Genomic DNA, 18172 nt, shown 5'->3' on the forward strand with positions numbered 1-18172 from the left:
ACTCTACTCTCTCTTTTTTTATATTATTTACAATTGACCCTCAAGCATTTGTTGACTACACTCCACAACACCTTGACCTCAAAAACTTCAAGAAACACCCATCCCAATGACAACCTCCAACAAAATACAGCAAATGCACTTTCAAGCAACATTTCCACATCCATCAAAACACTTCTACCCAATCAATCAAGAGGCAATTCAAAGAGTAAAAAAAAATTTTACACCTTTGTTAAGCAAATCCACCCTGCTTCAAGCTTTTCAGCTGCAGCAACTTTAGCTTGGAGCAGTTTGGCCAAATTAGGAAGTCTTTAGGATCTGCATTTCATTTTATCCAAATTTCAATGAGCACGCGTTACTTGTTCCAATTAAATTTTTTAATTTGTAGAGATGATATTTTATTTTTACAATATTGGAGCCGGCCTGACCTGTGGTGGCGCAGTGGATAAAGCATCGACCTGGAAATGCTGAGGTCGCCAGTTCGAAACCCTGGGCTTGCCTGGTCAAGGCACATATGTGAGTTGATGCTTCCTGCTCCTCCCCCCTTCTCTCTCTCTGTCTATCCTCTCTCTCCTTCTCTGTCTCTCTCTCTCCCTCTCTCTCTCTCCTCTCTAAAAATGAATAAATAATAAAATAAATTAATTAATTAATTAAAAAATATATATTAGAGCCGCCATTTCCAATTTTTGCATCCATAAACTTAATTCAGGCCTTGAAGACAGACACATTTAGACATTAAACAGAGACTTCACATACAATTACACAAATCAAGAGTGAAACCCGCGATTTTAGAGATTAGAATGTGGCTTGCTTGATCTTAAGTAGGGTTATTTTAATAGGAACATGATAAGGATAAATACTAAACAGAAATCTCTCTTGAAATATCTCAAGTTGGCCATATGAGATTTTTGTTTAGGCACATCCAAACAGGATCCCCCTTTGCCCTCTTTCCAGGCATAGAATAGGAAAGAAATAAAATGATAGTTTAGAGAAAGTTAGAGAATAATGGGGAAAAAGCTATAATTTTCCCAAACTCTTATGTGTTTTTATTTACGAAAGCTCAAATTCTAATAGCTGCTGCAACTGGCAGTCTAGACTAATCATGCTGAGTCGTGGGCTGCCGAAAGCCTCCATCTCAACCCCAGCCGAGCAGCAGACCTAGTTTACCAGGGTGGGGAAGGCTTTCCGTTCACCTCCCTGCTTTACCTTCCCCTTGGCTGCAGCCGCTGCCAGTCTGGGCCCAACCCAGCCCCCGCATTGGAAACAAGATTCACAAGCAGAAGTATTTCCCTGACCTTCTTTCTTTCGTTTGTCCTGCCTTTTATCAAAAATTCTTATAATTCTCACCTTAAGGGCTGTGGCAAAAGCAAGACCTTACATGTATATAGTCCCAACATGAGCGCATATTCTGATATAAACTTCTTTTTCTATCACTGTTCTTTCAACTGCCGGAATCAGCCATGAAACAAATTTTTGATATTGCTCATCAGGATTTTGCCTAATATTGCTGAATTCCTCCATTTTTCCCCTGCATCTTGAGCCTGATCCAAAGCTTGTTGGAGTGGGGGATCTCCAAGGGTCTGAGGCAAAGACTTTGGGAGCAGAGAGCTGCGGAGGCACAAAGCTGTGATAGTCTCATCTCCCAAGTTATTCTCAGACTCCCAAGTTTTGCTCATATTTACATTCCTGTTTCTATCTCATTCTGTTCAAGCAGTTTCTTCTCAAATAAAAACATTTGTACAAAAAGAAAAAGGTCCCTCACTTTTGATCCTACAACTCCCATATTTATTTTTCTCCCAAATTATTTATTATACTTTCTCACCAAACTCTACTTAAAAGCTTCACTCTCTACAAGCTTTATACTTACTTCCTGTGCACACTTCTGAGGAGTTCCATTACCTCTCCTCTTTCCCTTTTTCAATGACCACACGTATGGGCACCAACTGTCATGGTCCAGCCACAACAAGTCTATTATGGGGTCTTCAAATGGGAAAAGGTATGGAATTGAAATAAATGATAGACAGGGACTTAAATATAATATATATATACACACACACACACACAGATGGGTTCAGGAGGATGCCATGGCAAACAGTCTCTACTGTTCCTGAGCCATAACGTGCCTGCCTCGAGAAACACATTCACTTATATTCACAGAAAAAATGTGGTCCATCAGCAATTCAATTAAGTTTCCAAGGCAACTCAAAGACAACCCTCACCATACCATACAAATCTACTTTATACTAATAAGAAACTAGCTTCCAGCCATCTCCAGAGAACATGGTTGAGACAAATGTGAATCAGGTGTAGCTCTTTGTTAACTAAGCAGGTGAGGTGTGGGTTGGCCTCAGCACCTCTATCCAGATTGCAAAAATACCCTGTTTATTTATTCGGTCCCCAACAGGTGTCGCATGGGTGTGGGAGGTTCTAGCCAAAGTTCCCAGGTCTGGCTCCTCATGTGACCTTCCCCCATTGCCCACCGACCTCACATTCTGACCTTTTATGTTAGATAGGGGCACCTCTATTCATCTGGCTACTTCCTGCTGGTTAGGGGCACAGTGGGAGGGGAGGTTGGAAGGTGGTGGCTTTGAGGGGAGTCGTGAGGAACATGTTTGATTGTGACTCGAGAAAATTTGCGGATGTGGTCCTGTAAAAATTTTAAAAAGAGGAGCAAATATGAGTAATATGCTGATAATTAGAAGATGACCTAGGATAGGGGCAGCCCAGTGGTTCCAACTGCCAGTAGTCCTGCATGGAGGCAAGCTTGAGGTGAAAGACATGGTTAGAAATGAGGGTAGTATTGATTATGGGGAATCCCTTGGTAGTGAGGAAGATGTTGTCAGCTGGATAGTGGCTCTGAGACTTTGTAGAATGTCCCAACCCAGGAGGGGAACAGGGCATGAGGGCATAACTAAGAAGGAGTGCAAAAAGGGGATTCCATCCAAACTGCATGTCAGAGGTGGCATAAAAAGGGGAAAAGAAGGGGTCCCATCCACTCCCATAACCAAAACCTGTGAGGAAACTAGAGGTCCAGAGTGTGATGGCAAAATAGAGAAGGTAGCCCCCATGTCCACAAGAAATGAGATGGACTTACCCACTAGTTGCAGCACTACTCTGGGTATGGTGAGGGTGATGGGAGGTCACCAAGTCTGAGCCATGTTAGTCATCCATGAGGCCTAGGAGTTTGAGCAGTGGGCCGGCCTGGCTGGCTTGGCCTCCCATTTGGGTGACTTGTCCTCCATGTAAAGGTGCTAAGAACAAGTCTGTTGCCCAAAAGAGACAATCGCTCTGCAAGTGAATGGGCTGCTTGAAGTTAGGGCAAGGCTTAGTGGGCAGCTGTGGGCAGGGACACTGTCGGGCCCAGTGACCCTCCTTGCCACACTTAAAGCAAGCTCCTGGTGGGATTTCTCTTTGCAGCCCAGACTTGGGTCGGGCACCACCTATGCCTTGCCCCTGATGCTCTGCCGGCCTCAGGGCTGCCACAATAGTCTGGGTTTGGAGCATTACTTCCTGCTGCATGTGGGACTGGCGAGTAGCCTTTGCCTTTTTCTACTAGCTGCAACCATTAAAAACTTTAAATGCCAGGTCTCAGATAGGGGTTTGGGGTGAGAATAAGAGGAGGGGGGCTCCTGGGGAGCCCAGCACCAAAATCCAGCTGGAAATGCCAGAGCCAGAGGCAGGACAGGACCAGGCCTTCCTACAAAAAGATCGGGCTTGGGCCATGGGTTCAGGAGCCCTGCAAACTGATGTGAGGGCCAATGCCTGGTGGAGGAGGTCCTGATGGAGGAGGAGCTTAAGAGCACAGTGGAGAAGGGAGGGACCCCTGGCCGGCAGGGGCGGGGGCTTCCTGAAAGGAAGAGACCCAAGTGGAAGAGGTTTGCAGAGGGACTAGAAAGGGGTCCCAAGAGAGGGGTACTCCCAGGGGTCAGGCAGGAGGGAAAAAGAGTTCCTCAAGGGGGTAGGTGAAAGAGGAAAAATCAGGAGTGCAGGTTTCTCTGGCCAAAAAGGGCCTGCACCATGTAGTAGGCAGCACAGAGATTAGGATAGGAAGGCAAATACTAGAAGCCCTGAATGTAAGGGATCTCCAACCAGTTCCCAGTTTTTTTGGCAATAGTTAAATTGGTGAAGATGTTAAAATCGAAAGTCTCATCAGGAGGCCACCTGGCTCTATTATCCAGTGAGTTCTGTGGCCTGGCCACAGCAGAGAAGAAGAACAGTTTCTTCTCCTTTAGGGAGGGAGGATTTCAGATAAGGCAGTCCAGGAGTGTTTTTGGATCAGGTTTAGATTCCTGTGCCTCTATGACCACTCTTAGTTCTCGTAGTGGTCAGAGATGAAAATTGGCATCCCGCAAGTCAAGCTCTGGTCACCAGAGGATTAGGTAGAGTGGGAGTGACTGGGACATCTCCACGGGCACACACGCACTCAGAAGGATAAGAGGTCCCTGATGCAGCTGCAATTATGGACAGGGAGTCTCAGCAAAAAGAACTGAGGGGAGGCTAGAGGCACGGGACTTACCACACTGTGTGCCGAAGTGAGTGAGAGGCTGGAGATCCTTGTTCTTTCTCAGAAGGGAAGGGGAGAGGAGCATCCCCAGCAGGCTTCAACTCCTCCCGGGTTTCAGCACCAAATGTAAGGTATTTTTCCCCACTGAGGAAGAAGGAAGGGCATAGCCACAAAGTGTGGATAAGCAAAAGCTTTCTTTAGTACAGCGCATCCTGCCTGATGAGGTTCTCTGATCCGGCGGACAGGAGCCAGAGAAGTCGCATAGAAGAAACCACGTGGGGGAAATTTAAAGGGTCGTTAGGGCGGTCGAGCTAATATGACGTGGCAAAATTTTATTGGCTGACAGACAGTTGCTCTTTTTCAAAGGACTCTTGGGAAGTTTCTTTTGGCACACAGGGTGTGGGTGGTTCTAGTCAAAGTTCCTGGGTCTGGCTCCTGACGTGACCTTCCCCCATTGCCCACTGACCTCACACTGGCTATTGAAAATTCTGAAGCCAAAGAGACATAATTAAACTTAATATACCTTAGACTTTTACTTTTTTTTTAAGCAAGAGAGATAGACAGACAGACTGACAGGAATGGAGAGACATGACAAGCATCAACTCATAGTTGTATCACTTTAGTTGTTCAATGATTGCTTCTCATATGTGCCTTGACAGTGAGGCTTCAGCTGATCCAGTGACCCCTTGTGTTGGTCAAATAAGTTTGTAAATATGATCTATATGTTTTCTCGCTTATAGTTTGCATTGGATGTGAGGGACAGGCTGTAAGCAGGCAGCATCTTTATAGCCTAAGGCTTAGTTTTAAGACTAAGCCTTTCCCATCCTTTTTGATGTGGGTGGTGCACTCTCATGAGGAATCTCATTATATCCTCAGATAAGTGACTTTGTATCAGAGACTTCCTTGTTTGTATTAAAGATTTTGATTTCTACACTATAAAGTGGGGGGATGACTGGGAGCTTGCTCTCTCTCGGTTCCTGAGATTATCATTAGAGAGAAGAGAAGAGAAAGGTCACATGGAGGAGGCCAGGAGAAGCAGCCAAGATGGTAGAGTGCTGAGGGAGAAGCCAGTTTATGCAGTTTGTACAGAGAGAAGGAAGGAGATGGGGAATGGAAGTGAATAAGTCTGGTGAGCTAGAAACCTTTGATTCTAGGAAACTCGGATAAAGTCAGTAACTTTGTGAGCGTTGAATGAGTGGTTTTGGAGCCCAGTGTGTGTTTTTACTTTCCCGACAGGTGCAAGCTAGGATTAAAGATGATGGCCCACCAGTTCTTGGCTCCATTGTTTCATTACCAACTGTCCGAATCAAATGCGAACCTTCACAAGCCAGACAGCTGTGATGGTGTCCGTGGCTAGTGGCTTTACATTTGGTGTAGTGTGTGGCAGGATTCGATACAGATCGGCAAGGAGCCACCACCACCTTTGAGTGGTGGAGTAGAGGACTGGCTGCTGTTATGGTTCCCCATGGCTGTTCTTTTGGGAGCCGTAGGCTGGCTGACTTTTACAACCATGCGTGTGGAAACTGAGAGCTCTGTGGAAGAGACTTCCTGGGACCTGCAAACTGAGCAGTGGAAGGAGCTGGAGCAAACGTGGGAGAAAGAGATGCTGACTTTGGAGCTGAAGCAAGCACCAGAGGAGGCCGACCAGGTTCGCGAGACTCATTTGGAAATGGAGCAGACTCTGGAGAAGGAATCACAGGTCGTGAGTTGCAGATTGCCCTGGACATTGTGGAGAGCCAGCAGTGGCGGGAGGCCAGGGCTAAGGCCAGGCCCGGGGCTGCAAGGCCGGCAGCAGGAGCTGGTGTTTTCAGTTCCTCTTTGGAGGATGAGGAGAATTAGGCTGGAGTGGCAATCCACAGTCTCCAGAAGGTGAGAGTCCAGAAGCAAGGAATACTTACTATGTTCCTGGTAGGTCTGCGATTTTAGGACATAGGGGTGGACGCCTCTGGAGCAGAGATGGAAATACTTACTGCCATTGCCACGTGCTCCTCTTTGGGACAGTGTAAGACCTGCCAGGATGGCAGGGATGAGGGGGGTAGCTGAGGTCTCATGTTCATGGACTGATTTCCTGGACTACGACCGGAGTGGGCACTGGCTCCTTTGTTGGTTGGACTTACGGATTTTGGACAATGTGAAATACCCTGATGAGGGTGGGGGTGGCCTTGCTGGAGGCCCTTCCCGTGCCCTGAGAAGCTTTTCCCATGGCTAGGAAGAAGGCAGAGGACATTATGCGCTTTGGGCTAAGTGCTCAGAGACTGGTGAAATGTACCTTTGTAATTGTTGAAACTGTATGATTTGTGCTGTTGTAATTTGTGTAATGTGCTAATTTCCTTGCACAGGGATGCTGGTGGTGTAGATTGTGGGTAGTAAAGTGAGCATAGGGGTGGATTGTTGGGCAGATAAAATATATTATGCTCACTTTGTTAAAGATGGCGCTGCCCACATGGAAACATGTCGCCCAGGTGATATTAATGTGTGTTGGGAGCAGGCTGTGAGCAAGCAGGATCCTTGTAGCCTGGGGCTTGGTTTTAGGACTAAGCCTTTCCCACTCTTTTTGATGTAGGGTGGTGCAATCCCATCATGCCTCAGATAAGTGACTTTGTATTAGAGACTTCCCTATTTTGAATATTGGATTAAGGTTTTGATTTCTGCACTATAAAGTGGGGCAGACCGGGAGCTTGCACTCTCAGTTCCTGAGATTAGCATTAGAGAGCAGAGCAGAGAAAGGCCACGTGGAGGAGGTCAGGAGAAACAGCCAAGGTGGTGGGGTGTTGAAGGAGAAGCCAGTTTGTTCAGAGTTTGTGCAGAGTGAAGGAGATGGGGAACAGAGGTGAATAAGCCTGGTGAGCTAGAAACCTTTGATTCTAGGAAACTCGGATAAGTCAGTAGCTTTGTGAGCACTGAATGAGTGGTTTTGGAGCCCAGTGTGTGTTTTTACTTGCCTGCCGGGTACAAGCTAGGATTAAAGATGATGGCCCACCAGTTCTTGGCCCCGTTGTTTCATTACCAACTGTCCGAATCTAATGCGAACCTGCGTGTGAATGGCCACAATGGTGGCTCCTGGCCTTATAGGCTCCTTAGTTGTTTATTGATTTATTTCTCATATGTGCCTTCACCAGGGGGCTACAGCAGACTGAATGACCCCTTGCTTGAGCCAGCGACCTTTGGCTCAAGCTGGTGAGACGTGCTCAAACCAGATGAGTCCACGCTCAAGCTGGCGACCTCGGGGTCTTGAATCAGGGTCCCCCACATCCCAGTCCAATACTCTATCCACTGCACCACCACCTGGTCAGGCAAAGTGTTATAACTTCTGAGTGCATGCGTGAATGAATGAGTGAGAACCTGTCTGTGACTTTATGGTGTAAGCTACAGAGTCTTAGGGGGCCCTAACTTGCGGTTTTGTAGCAGTATCCTATGGCATAATGGCAAATCACTTCTCATAGAGGCGATGGTGGGCAAATAAGTTTTTAAAATGTGTTTTTTAGGTTTGCTCGCTTATATTATGCATTGACCTGAGCAGCCAATGTGTGTATTGTCTGTGAAAGGCTACAGTGCGTGCCCTCAGGGCAGCAGATTGCAAATTGTGGATTACCTTCCTGATTGGAAGGGACCATTGTATTACTAATGTTTGCTGGAGAAGGAATTTTTCCCCAGCCTGGGTTTTGCAGGAAGAGAAGGAGTGCAGATGTGGAACTGAAGCTGAGGGGTTTTAGGAGCTCCACTGAGGCTGGTGCAGCCTTTGATTCCAGAAGGAACCAGAGAAGATTTTTCAGCTTGTAGAACTGGAGAATGCGTCAGGGCTTTGGGAGCTCTAAATGAGAGGGAAGCGGTCTTCCCTGTCTGTTTGCTCGTCCGCTGGTACGAGACTCTAATAAACAAAATGGCCCACCATTTTTTGGCTCAACTGTTTCTTTACCATCTGCCTGAATGCAATGAGAACCTGCATGGCCACAACAGCTGCAGCCACTGGCCATATATCTGGCATGGTCAGCAGAATTCAGATCAGAATGGTACAGAGCTGCCATCACACTTGAGGAGTGGGGTAGAGAACTAACTGGTCATTGACCCCAGTGTATGGTTCTCCATGACACTCTTTTCAGGGGCCATGAGCTGAGTGTTTTTTACAGCCCTGTGAGAGGAAACCAAGATGTGGGGGAAATGGCTGTGTTGGGTTTGGTCATAGGTTTACTGACTGCAAGCCCTTTGTGCAAATAGTGCCGGAGCACGTGACAGCACACTCAGAGCCTGAGCATTGGTCGTCAAGAAGGTAAAAACCTAGCAGCAAAGAGCCCCTCACGGGCAGCCACAGCCTCCTCCCCAGGTAATGGAACACTCTGCGGTCCGGCCCTATACCCAGGCAGAGCTGATGGAGTTGGGAGCACAATTTAGGCAGAAACCTACTGAATCCCTGGTAGCCTGGTTACTATGATTATGGGATATAGGTGTGGATGGCATCATGCTCTCTGGAACAGAAATGGAGAAATTAGCTGCCATTACCACACACTCCTCCTTGAGGCAGTGTCTTCAGGACTGCCATGACAAACCAGGAAACTATACCCTATTAGAATGGGTGATGGCCACCATTCATAAGATCTGGCAGAATACTGGAGAATTGCCAGGAGGCAATGAGTCGGTGGCAGTGCTACAGTGAGTTAGTAAAGGTCCTTAGGGAACTAGGTATGAAGAATGCTGCTTTCAACCCAGGGTCCTGTCAGGTAAATGAGGAAGTGTTTATGGCAAAACTGAGGGACTTTATCCTTGCTAGCACCCCATCAGCCATTTTTGGGTCACTTGTGGCTGTCTTGGGCCCCTATGTGGGCCAGTCCATCTTGTAGTTACACAGATGGTAGCATATTTGGAAAAGCTGGAAGCCGCTCAGGATCATAAAGCAGTGAGGGCTGATGCCTATGTTGCCCCCGCCCCAGTAACAAGGGAAACGGGCCCATAAAGGTAACCAAACACAAATGTGGGTAGATTTGATTGTGGCTGGAGCAGATAAGGAGAAATTAGATGGCCAGTCTAATAAAATTCTTTTGGAGCTTTGGCGGCAGCTTAAACGAGAACAGAGGTTCCAGCCACTGAAATGAAAGGTCCCAACAGCTAACAATAAAATGTTTGGTGCACAGGCAGCTTGGTTACAAGATTACATGATGAAGACAGCCGAGGGAGAGGAGGACCCCCAAGATGCAATGTTCCAGTTCGAATAGTAAAAGGGCAGAGGGACCTGTCTAACAGGGATGGGCGGGGACCAGAGGCCACAAGTGGAACTGGCTATTCACTGGTCCCTTTCCAATGTACAACAGGTATTGGCCTTGGTGGAGACAGGTGCAGAATGTTTCATCCTCTAGCAGTGGTTGGCAAACTCATTAGTCAACAGAGCCAAATATCAACAATACAACGATTGAAATTTCTTTTGAGAGCGAAATTTTTTAAACTTAAACTATATAGGTAGGTACATTCCTTATCAAGGTAGCGCCCGCATGTGGTACTTTGTGGAAGAGCCACATTCAAGGAGCCAAAGAGCTGCATGTAGCTTGCGAGCCGCAGTTTGCCAACCAGGGCTCTGTGGGAACCCAGAGTGGTTCATTGGGACCTCGGTGGCCATTGACGGTTATGGGAGCGAAACTGTTTGAGTGAAGCCAATAACTATTCCATTGGGGATAGCAAGACTGCATTCCAAGCCATATAAGGTATTTGCACTTCCTATTCCTGAATATATTTTGGGGGTAGATATCTTACAAAGACTGTATTTGGAAACTACAGCCAGGGAGTTCCGGCTGTGGATCCAGGTCATGAAGGCAGTGTTGCAGGGACATGAACTACATTCCCCTTTGCAATTACCCATTCAGGATAAGGTCCTGAATGTGTTTGATCCTGCCAGGCCCTGTGAGCTTCATGTCCATGTAACCTCAGAGGGGTATGGATGGGGCTCGTGGCAATGGACAGAGAACTTACGGCAACCTATTGGGTTTTGGTCCCAATTATGTAAAGGTGCTGAGGTCTGTTACTCATTAGTGGAGAAACAGTTGGCAGCCATGTAAGCCGCCCTTTTAGACACTGAGAATATTACAAGCACAACTCCAGTTACAGTCAAGACAACATATCCTGGGTAGATTTCAAGATGGCAACAGATGTTCCAACTGCCACCTTCCAAGACCAAATTGGGTTACAACTTAATTTAAGAATAATCATCTTGAAAAACCAACTTCGGACTAAACAAAGAGGAATCTATAACCAAGGATGACAGAAGAAGCCACATCGAGACTGATAGAAAGGGCGAAGATGTACAAAGGTCTGCCCTGTTCCCAGGAGTGAGGATCAGCTGAGGGTATGAATGAACTTTCACTGTGGGGAGGGTCACCCAGAGAAGTGTAGGTGCTCCCTTTCACCACTCTTATTAACCATAGTTCTGGAAGTCCTAGCCACAGCAATCAGACAAGAAAAAGAAGTAAAAGGCATTCAAATTGGAAAAGAAGATGTAAAACTATCGTTATATGCTGATGATATGATACTATACATAGAAAACCCTAAAGTCTCAGTCAAAAAACTATTGGACCTCATAAACAAATTCAGTAAGGTGGCAGGGTATAAAATTAATACTCAGAAATCAGAGGCATTTTTATACACCAACATTAAAATGTCTCAAAGAGAAATTAAGAAAACAATCCCCTTCACTATTACAACAAAAAAATAAAGTACTTAGGAGTAAATTTAACCAAGGAGGTTAAAGACTTGTACTTGAAAAATTATAAAACATTGATAAAAGAAATCAAGGAATATACAAACAAGTGGAAGCATATACCATTTTCATGGAGAGAAAGAATAAACATCATTAAAATGTCTATATTACTTAAAGCAATCTATAAATTCAATGTAGTTCCTATTAAAATACCAATGACATACTTCAAATTTATACAAAAAATATTCCAAAAATGTATATAAAACCAAAAAAGAACATGAATAGCCTCAGCAATTTTGAAAAAGAAGAGTAAAGTGGGAGGTATCACACTTCCTGATATCAAGTTATACTACAAGGCCATTGTACTCAAAACAGATTGGTACTGGCATAAGAACAGGCATATAGATCAATGGAACAGAACAGAGAACTCAGAAATAAACCCACACCTTTATGGACAACTGATATTTGACAAAGGAGGTAAGAGCATACAATGGAGGAAAGACAGTCTCTTTAAAAAATGGTTTTGAGAAAATTGGACAGCTACCTGCAAAAAAATGAAACTAGACCACTAATTTACACCATTCACAAAAATAAACTCAAAATGGATAAAAGACTTAAATGTAAGTCATGAAACCATAAGCATCTTGGAAGAAAACATAGGCAGTAAACTCTCTGATATCTCTTGTAGAAATATTTTTGCCAATATATCTCCATGGGCAAATGAAATTAAGGACAAAATAAACAAATGAGACTAAATCAAACTATAAAGCTTTTGCACAGCAAAAGACACCATGAACAAAATAAAAAGACAGCCCACATAATGGGAGAACATATTTGCCAATACGTTGGATAAGAGGTTCATAACCAAAATTTATAACAAAATTCTAAAACTCAACATCAGGAAGGTAAACAATCCAATTAAAAAATGAACAAAAGAACAAAATAGACACTTCTCTAAAGAGGACATACAGATGGCCAATAGGCATATGAAAAAATGTTCAACATCAATAATCATCAGAGAAATGCAAATTAAAACCACAATGAGATACCATCTCACACCAGTCAGAATGGCGCTCATTAACAAAACAACACATAACAAGTGCTGGCAAGGATGTGGAGAAAAAGGAACGCTCCTGCACTGCTGGTGGGAATGCAGACTTCTGCCGACACTGTGGAAAACAGAATGGTGTTTCCTCAAAAAATTAAAAATAGAACTGCCCTATGATCCAGCTATCCCACTATTAGAGATATATCCTAAGAATACCAAATTAGTGATTCAAAAGAAGATAAGCACCTCCATGTTTATTGCAGCATTGTTTACAGTATCCAAGATCTGGAAACAGCCCAAGTGTCCGTCAGTGGACAAGTGGATTAGAATGATGTGGTACATATACACAATGGAATACTATGCGGTTGTGAAAAAGAAGGAAATCTTACCTTTTGCAACAATATGGGTGGACCTGGAAACTATTGTGCTGAGTGAAATAAGCCAGACAGAGAAAAACAAACATCTTATGATCTCACTTATATGTGGAATCTAAAGAACAAAGTGAATTGAGGAATGGAATAGAGGCAGAGGTGAGGTCATAGGGAGCAGAGGGACAGCAGTCAGAGGGAAGGGGGATGAGGGGATGAGATCAGAGAAGGTGAAAGGACTAGTGAAATTATATATATATATATATATATATATATATATATATATATATATATATATATATATATATATATATATATAACACAGAGATATAAATAACAGGACAGCAAATCCCAAAGGGAAGGGAGGAAAGTTAGGGAGAGGGGGTCAAATAGGATATAAATAGGGACACAGGGGTAGGGGTAAAGGTGTTTTATTCAGTGGAACACCTGAATCCATGTTAACACAATAAACTAAAATTTATTTTAAAAAAAGAAAAAAAAGAGCATTAAATGTATAAGAAAAAAAAAAAAGACAACATATCCTATTGCAGGATGGGTAAGAGATTGGGTGACCAAACCACATAGTGGCAAGGCTAAACCTCCAGTCTAGTCCAGTGAGGTGCATATTTGCAACAACATTGTGTTCTTATCAGCAGCCCATTGAGGAGAGAACTACAGGAAGTCTTGGGTCCAGTCACCTATGTGACCTTGTCAGTTTCAGCTGGGGCTCAAGAGGCAGAACCTGAAGTCAGTCACTACCAGGAGGGATGGGTGCCAATCCATGAAAATGCCTGATATGCTGATGGTGCCAGCAGGGGCCAACCTGCCAAATCGATGGCCAAAGTCTCTCATCCGGTCACTGAGACTATTTGGATGGACACAGGTACAGGCCAGAGCAGCCAATGAGTGGAACTAGCCATATGGCTCGTTGCCCATAATGAATCTTCACCTCTGGTGATCTGCACTGACAGCTGGGCTGTCTACCGTGGACTGACCCTTTGGATTGTTACTTGGCACACTAACCAGTGGATGGTAATGCACCGTCCACTATGGGGTCAGGCCATGTGGCAGGACTTTTGGGAAATAGGACACCAGAAGCAGGTCACAGTATATCATGTCATGGGAAATGCCCCTCTAGCCCATCCTGGAAATGATGTGGCAGATACCTTGGCAAGGGTGTGATGGTTGGAGACTGCACTGACAGGTGATGTGGCACAGTGGCTCCACCAGTGCCTGTTCAGTACAGGACAGAAAACTATGTGGGCTACAGTTAAGGCGTGGAACTTGCCTGTGTCCTATGCAGAGGTACTTGCAGCTTGCAAGCAATGTGTGATGTGTTCCAAAAAGCACCATCGGAGACTGTTGGTGTCACCTGGACAGATCCAGAGAGGTTGTGTTCCACTGACATGATGGCACATAGACATCATTGGATCCTTACCAAAGTTGGACGGGTACCAGTATGCAGTCACCTATATAGATACTACCACAGGTCTGCTTACTGCTTACCCTGTCCGTAACCCTGAGCAGAGAGCAGTCATACAGGCTCTAGAACAGGGGTCGGGAACCTATGGCTCGCAAGCCAGATGTGGCTCTTTTGATGGCTGCATCTGGCTCGCAGACAAACCTTTAATAAAAATAATAATAAGGTTAAAAATATAAAACATTCTCATGTATTACAATCCATTCATTTCCTACCACTCATGTTCATGGTTGCGGGTGGCTGGAGCCAATCATAGCTGTCCTCCGGGACAACACCAAAATTTTATTGGATAATGCATAACATACATGGATCATTGTGAGGTCAGAAAGTAAACTTCCCTCCTTTTAAAAAAGTAGTCAGCTAGCTAATTGCAGAAACCTTTTGATGAAGAAGATGGCTAAAAGAAAAAAAGATAAGGGGTATCGTACTTTTCAGCAGGAATGGACAGAGAAATTCACCTTTGTGGATAGAGCAGGTTCTGCCGTGTGTCTAATATGCAATGATAAAGTTGCATCAATGAAATGGTCAAATATAAAGTGGCACTTTGACACACGCCATACTACATTTGCATCGAAATATCCAGCAGGGGACAGCAGGAAGAAAGCATGTCAAGAGCTACTGTGCAGAGTACAAGTTAGTCAGCAGCAACTCCGTGTTTGGACCCAACAAGGTAACTGGAATTCGGCTAACTTTGCTGTTGCTTTAGCAATTGTGAGAAATGGAAAGCCATTCACAGGTGGGGAGTATGCGAAAACATTCATACTCGATGTTGCCAATGAAATTTTTGAGGACTTTTCGGATATAGACAAGATAATCAAACGAATAAAAGACATGCCTCTGTTGGCAAGAACTATTCACAATCGTACCATCATGATGGCAAATCAAACTGAGGCAACACAAAGTGAAGGACATAAATGTAGTGCCATTCTTTTCTCTCACTTTGGATGAGTCAACAGACGTAAGCCATTTATCCCAGTTCAGCGTGATTGCAAGGTATGCTGTCCATGACACACTACCTGAGTAAAGTCTTGTTCTTTTGCCTATGAAAGAGACAACAAGAGGGGAGGATTTATTCACGTTTTTCACTGAGTTCACTAAAGAAAAAAATCTACCAATGCATAAACTTATTTCAGTGTGTACTGATGGTGCTCCATGCATGGTGGAGAAAAACAGGATTTGTAGTGCTTCTTCGTGAACATGAAAAAAGACCCATCCTAAGTTTTCACTACATCCTACATCAGGAGGCGCTTTGTGCTCAGATGTGTGGCGAGCAGCTTGGTGAGGTGATGTCGCTACTCATTCGGGTGGTCAACTTTATTGTTGCCCAAGCTTTAAATGATCGCCAGTTAAAAATTCTGCTGGATGAAGTTGGGAATAATTATCCTGGTCTGCTTCTGCACAGCAATGTGCGTTGGTTGTCAAGAGGGAAGGTGCTCAACCGTTTTGCGGCTTGTCTGAGTGAAATCCGGACTTTTCTTGAAATGAAAAATGTCGAGTATCCTAAGTTAGATAACACTAAGTGGCTCCTGAAGTTCTACTATCTCGTGGACATGACTGAACATCTGAACCAGCTCAATGTGAAAATGCAAGGTATTGAAAATACAGTCTTATCCTTTTAAAAAGCAGTGTTTGCATTTGAAAACAAGCTGGAACTCTTCATCACTGACATTGAAACAGATCGTTTACTACACTTCGAAAAACTGGGAGAGTTTAAAGATACATGCACAGCAAGTGACCCTGCTCAACAGCTTGATCTCCAGCAGCTAGCGGGCTTCTCATCTAATCTCCTGCAGTCATTCAAAGTGCACTTTGGAGAATTTCGTGAGAGCACTCGTCTCTTTAAGTTCATCACCAATCCACACGAGTGTGCAGTGGACAGCGCCAACCTGAGTTACATCCTCAGTGTCTCTGTCAGATATTTTGAGCTATAAGCTGCTGACCTGAAGGCCTCAGACATGTAGGTGAATAAGTTCAAGTCACTGAATGAAGATTTGCAAAGACTTGCATGACAGCAAGCAGAGTTGGCGAGCAAACACAAGCGGGGAGAAATTAAAAACTTCAACCCGCGGACCAGCTGATTGTCAAAACTTGGAATATGCTTCCCATCACATACCACACACTGCAGCGTGTGAGTATTACTGTACTGAAAATGTTTGGCTCTGCGTATGCATGTGAGTAGTCTTTCTCATATCTAAACAACGTTAAGACCAACCTACAATCATGTTTAATGGATGGAAGTCTCAACGCCTGCATGAAGCTTAACCTCACCACGTATCAACCAGACTACAAAGCCATCAGGAAAACCATGCAGCACCAGAAGTTGCATTAATGGTAAGAAGTACTTTATTCATCATTGGTGAGCAACAGCATAACAACGTTATTAAAAAGAATTCAGAAACTTATGGTACTTTAAAAGTGTTGGTCTTACTTCTCCCAGGAGGAAATACAAATGGCCAACAGATATATGAAAAGGTGCTCAGCTTCATTAGTTATTAGAGAAATGCAAATCAAAACTACAATGAGATACCACCTTACCCCTGTTAGATTAGCTATTATCAACAAGACGGGTAATAGCAAATGTTGGAGAGGCTGTGGAGAAAAAGGAACCCTCATACACTGTTGGTGGGAATGTAAAGTAGTGCAACCATTATGGAGGAAAGTATGGTGGTTCCTCAAAAAACTGCAAGTAGAACTACCTTATGACCCAGCAATCCCTCTCCTGGGTATATACCCCAAAACCTCAGAATCATTGATACGTAAAGACACATGTAGCCCCATGTTCATTGCAGCACTGTTCACAGTGGCCAAGACATGGAAACAACCAAAAAGCCCTTCAACAGAAGACTGGATAAAGAAGATGTGGCACATATACACTATGGAATACTACTCAGCCATAAGAAATGATGACATCAGATCATTCACAGCAAAATGGTGGGATCTTGATAACATTATACGGAGTGAAATAAGTAAATCAGAAAAAAACAAGAACTACATGATTCCATACATTGGTGGAACATAAAAACGAGACTAAGAGACATGGACAAGAGAGTGGTGGTTACCAGGGGTGGGGGGAGGGAGGACGCAGGAGAAAGGGAGGGAGAGAGTCAGGGGGAGGGGGAGGGGCACAGAGAAAACTATATAGAGGGTGACGGAGGACAGTCTGACTCTGGGTGAGGGGTATGCAACATGATTTAATGACAAGATAGCCTAGACATGTTTTCTTTGAATATATATACCTTGAATTATTAATGTCATCCCATTAACATTAATAAAAATTTATATTAAAAATAAATAAATAGGAGATGACGTCAGAGTAATGGCGGAGTAGGAAGCGATACCGATAAATCTCCCCCAAAACTCAACAAGATCTTCAACCAGAAACAGAAAAACCTATACTTGGAGCTTCCAGATTCTTCGCAATACACCCAAAGGTATGATTGAGTGAAAAATTGGCTAAATATATAACCAAACCCCGAAGGAAATAGGGAGTAAGAAATGCTCCGCCTTCCTCACTAACCTAAACGGGGCGGCTTTCTCTGGTAACTGTGAATATAGAAACTGAGGCGGGCAAAGGGGGTGAATAGATCCAGGCCACCGCAGCAAAAACGGCCGAACCAGGCTGTGGCTCAGAGATCCAAGCCGAGGAAAATCTGATCCTGTGGCAACCCGGGCAATACAAGCTAACACTCGCGCCAAACCCAAACAAAGAAAGACAAGCGGAGCGGCCATTTTACCCGGTCTCCTGGTCGGTGCGCAGTTAGTGGAAGAGAGATTTCTTCCTAAGCCGCGGAAGTGGGTGCCCGTGTTGCCCCACGGAGAGGCAGGGTCAGAGGCCTTTCTGTGGGCTGAGGGCAGAGTCTCTGGGCAGCCCCAGCGCCCTGGGAAAGCCACGCACGGGAGGGAGTGAGAACTAATCCCAACGGTGGAGATTTTCCATGCTGGAGGCTATTTCACTCAGAGGGAACCGCGGCCGGCCTCATATCCTGGTTTGCGCGCGCAGATAAGGAGTGAGCGATTCCTCCGAGTGCCTCGGCAGTGCGCGCCCGTGTTATCGCACAGAGGGGCAGAGTCAGGGGCCTTTGTGTGGGCCAAAGCG

This window comes from Saccopteryx bilineata, chromosome X (assembly GCF_036850765.1).
Source record: "Saccopteryx bilineata isolate mSacBil1 chromosome X, mSacBil1_pri_phased_curated, whole genome shotgun sequence".
Classification (NCBI taxonomy): Eukaryota; Metazoa; Chordata; class Mammalia; order Chiroptera; family Emballonuridae; genus Saccopteryx; species Saccopteryx bilineata.